We start from the raw sequence: 4,367 nt of genomic DNA on the forward strand, positions 1-4,367 counted from the left end.
GAGAAAAATGTGATATAATTTATTTATCCTTAAACTCTGTTATGCTTAAAATCATATCGTTAATTTGTCCTACTTAAAAGGAAATAACATTGTTTTCATCATGGAATTTCACGAAGTCAGAGAGATCAAAGTTTTCTTGTGCTTGAGCTACTTCATTGAACAAAAAGCCCCAGGAATCTCATATGCCACCTGTTTCTATTTGCCCCTTCACCAAAACTTCACCTGAATTAAAGGAATGAATAACAACTGCTTTTGATCATACATCTAAAAAGGACATCATAAGTAAATTAATAATTTCTATTTGAAACAAAATATTGTCATTTGCATATGTAACCCATGGTGGTTATTGAATATTCTCTTTTATTAATTTGGGTATTCATGATCTACTTGATGAATGCCCTGTATATTTTAGATTTTCTACTCTATGAATAATTAAAAAAGAGAAAAACTTGAAATCTTTTTTAAGACAAGTAATATTTTCAATCAATACATGTGCTGAACTCTACTATGCTGCTAGCATAAAATGCTGACCTAATTAAAAATATTTTTCATCAATCACTTCCATGTAGTGAGACCATTCTGGATACGATGTAAACAATACAATATACACTTTGTGTGTCCTTAAAAAAATACTGATTTTACTGCATTGGTTTTTTTGAACATCTTACAAACATGGGCAAAATCCATCATTCCCAAGCTACAGATATGTGCTCTCTAGGTTGGAAGGCAAAGAGATATTAGCTTCAAAGAGTTCATTTTACTTTTTTTTTTTTTTTTTTTTTTTTTTTTTTTTTTTTTTTTTTTTGACAGGCAGAGTGGACAGTAAGAGAGAGAGAGAGAGAGAAGGTTTTCCTTTTTCCGTTGGTTCACCCTCCAATGGCCGCCACTGGAGGATGGCCCAGGTGCTTGGGCCCTGCACCCCATGGAAGACCAGGAGAAGCACCTGGCTCCTGGCTTTGGATCAGCGCGATGCGCCATCCTCCACTGCACTCCCTGGCCACAGCAGAGAGCTGGCCTGGAAGAGGGGCAACCGGGACAGATTCCGGTGCCCCCACTGGGACTAGAACCAGGTGTGCTGGCACTGCAGGCGGGGGATTAGCCTAGTGAGCCGCGGCACCAGCTGAAATGTCTTTGTAAGCAAAAATAAACTGATTGCCAAATGTATTTCCTCTATTGCTTTATGTGTCAGTAACGTTTTCAGATCCTGGTCTGTAGTTATCTAGCCTGTCTCTTTCCTTGTCCCAGTCTTTGAGAGGTGCTCACATGATGAAACCCTCACATGGGATCCACTGTCCCGGCCCCTCTCCTCATTTCCCTTAAATCTGTTTGGTTTTTGAGTTCTTCCCAGTGAAACTGTTTTCATTGTACTCCCACCACGTCCTCTCAGAATACTTAACGGAATCTTTTTGGAAACAGTTGATATGAATTTAGCTCGCTTTCTCAGCTTCATTACCCTTTTCTTCAACACTCGTTTTAATGTTTCTGAACAGCATTAAATAATTGCAGCCCACATTGTATTTCTCTGCAGAGTTCTTTCTCCTTTTTTGTCTTTGACAACATCTGGCTTTACTCTGCACATCATTTCCCATTCTCACATCTCACCAACCAGTGTTCTTTTTTCTAGTCTTTCTTGCTTTAACATTTCTCTTTCCTTTTCCAGATCTTTATTTTTGACCAGAACGGCGAGTTTAATTTTAGGGGTTTTTCTGAAGGATTTTAGCCATTGCACCTTCCTCGCCCATGTTAGTATCAACACTTGATTCTGCCAGCATTTTCATTTTCTTTGTCACAAGATCGACACCATCACATTGTCAGCTTCTATTTATCACAATGTTACCTTTTGATTCCCAGCTTCTTAGAGGATTTTTGCTGTCAGAAGCATCTTTGACCTCTTCTTTCTGTTCCAACATTATAATTTTGGCTATGATTTTCATCATTTCCTTAGGGATTTTGCAGTTTTCCACCTCACTCATGTGGGTTCTGAACAGACACGGCAGTTTTCCTCTCCATGCATTTTCTCATCTGTTCTGTGCATCCATATGTCTATCCGTCATCCATCCATTTGTTCTGTTGGTCCGTCTGTCCTTCTATCCATCATCCTAGCAATACGTCAGCTTCTTTACCTACTAAAAATGTTACTTTACAGCTTCTTATGTTTTCAACCACATACTCAAGTCAGAATATTTTTTCATCCCATTTTCCATTCACAAGTACCATTATTACAAAAGTACCTTATTATTTTGAATAGTTTAAAAATTTGGCATGATAGACAGAGTATTCAAATAGTACTGTGACAAATAGCTACTTCTCCTTCTTTAGGTTGAATTATAAAGTGGCTCCAGTATGGGACTGAGTTTTGTATGGATGATTTCTGTTAAGCCTTCAGAGTCCACTGCTAGGTTAGAAAAATATTCCTTATATACAAATAAGTAGCAGGTAAAATCTTCGTATGAGTAGTGTCATGGCCATCATACTTAGGAAGAGCTGAAATTTGACTTGACTCAAGATCTTTTTAGGTGTAATAGGATAACAGATGTGGAAAGAGCAGCATTTTCATTGGTTAATACATGCCATTGAGAAATGTGATGCTCGTTCCTGTTGTGGTCTTATCAGTGACTCAACTCTGGATCTTGTTCAAGAAAGGAGAATTATATATAGAGTGAAATCTATGTGGTTGTTTAAATATAAATGAATTAACGTTTTCTTTGAAGAAGCTCAGAGAGCCAGAATAGTGGTGCAGTGGGTTAAGCTGCTGCCTGCAATGTCAACATCCCATATAACTTCTTTAAGTCCTGGCTTCTCTACTTCTGATCAAACTCCTTGCTCTCTCTCTCCCTCTCTCCCTCCCTCCCTCTGTGTGGCTCTGCTTTTTAAGTAAGTAAATAAATATTTTGTTACACATCAGCATAGCATCACTTTTATATATCACCAGGATTTTTTAAAAATATTTATTTATTTGTAATGCAGAGTTGGAGACAAAGAGAGAAAGAGAGAGAGGTTTTTCATCCATTGATTCATTCCGCAAATGGCAGCAGCAGCTGGGGTTGGGCCCTCTTGAAACCAGAAGCCTGGAACTCCATCCAGGTCTCCTTGTGGGCAGCAGGGTATCTTCTGCTGTTTTCCCAGGAGATTAGCAGGGAGCTGGAAACTGAGCAACTGGGACTGGAGTCATAGCTCTTACGGTATGCTGGCATTGCAGGCAGTGGTTCAATCCATTGCAGCATAGTACTGATTCCTCAAAAGATATTTATTTTGAAAAACACACTAATTTATGTGTTTAGATCTTTAGTAATATTTTGGAATTCTGTATTTTCATATCTTGTATGTTGATAATAGTTTCTTTTAGAATTCATGTCCAGCATAAAATATTCACCCTTTGTCTGTAAAATAAGTGAAAAGCAAAAAATTTTTATCACAGATTTTAGCATACAACTTGTTCATTGTTTATGCTACAATTACTATACATGGATTAATAATTATAATTTCTGAACCTAATAATTTATGCATTAATATTTTGTCCCTGTCATGTCTTTAATTTTTGCAATTAATTGTTTTAATAACGCAAAGGTTAATTGCACTATTCATCAGAATTGCTTGCTGTGAAATGGTAGACAAATAAGAACCTTACAGATAAAGGGCATACTTACTAATCAAGCCTGTCATTTCTTTAGAAAATAAACTTGCTATGACAGCCTAATAGATTTATTTAATTTGCAAAATCTTGGGGTTCAGAGGAGGTTGCTAAAATAAATGGAGTTGTAATAAGCTATGATATTTATATTTATCTAAAAAAATCCAGACGTGTATGCATTTATCTATGTCTAGGCCTATGTATATACATATGTGTATAGACTAAACAGATCTGTGTGCAAGTGTAACTCATTTGTTAAAGCATTAACCAGAAAACTAAGATTATATTCTAAATGTATAATCAGATACCATGCCTCTTCAGATTATTAGTGTGTAATATAATAACATTTTTATGATTATAAACCTAATAAACATTTTTATTAACATTCTACTAGCTATTTGGAATTTTAGAATGAAATTATGGTCATGATAATTATAGTCAACATATATCAAGACTGGAAACTTTCTAGAAGAGAGTATGTGGCAGCACAATTTTCATTCCTTTAAAACAGCAGTTCACCAAGTGTGGTCTGGGGCCTAATGGGAGGAATACCCATTGAAGAATTACCTTTGGGGTTTAGTATGGAAACCTAAAATAATAGTGTCTATAATAAGGGTAGGAATTAATTTTTCTTTTACAAAACCTGAAACTTAGGAATAGGTAATCCTGAGTTATTAAATTTTCACTTTTGCTTCGCCATTTCACCTACAGTGTTGCCTCAGAGTTATAAACTGAT

The 4,367-nt window shown here is 36.2% G+C and overlaps 1 pseudogene; it reads right to left on the bottom strand.

Moving 5' to 3' along the window:
- Positions 1-1,178: 1,178 nt before the first annotated feature.
- On the bottom strand, positions 1,179-1,772 carry LOC127490538 (RRP15-like protein pseudogene; annotated as a pseudogene).
- Positions 1,773-4,367: the final 2,595 nt, after the last annotated feature.

This window comes from Oryctolagus cuniculus, chromosome 6 (genome assembly GCF_964237555.1).
Source record: "Oryctolagus cuniculus chromosome 6, mOryCun1.1, whole genome shotgun sequence".
Classification (NCBI taxonomy): domain Eukaryota; kingdom Metazoa; phylum Chordata; class Mammalia; order Lagomorpha; family Leporidae; genus Oryctolagus; species Oryctolagus cuniculus.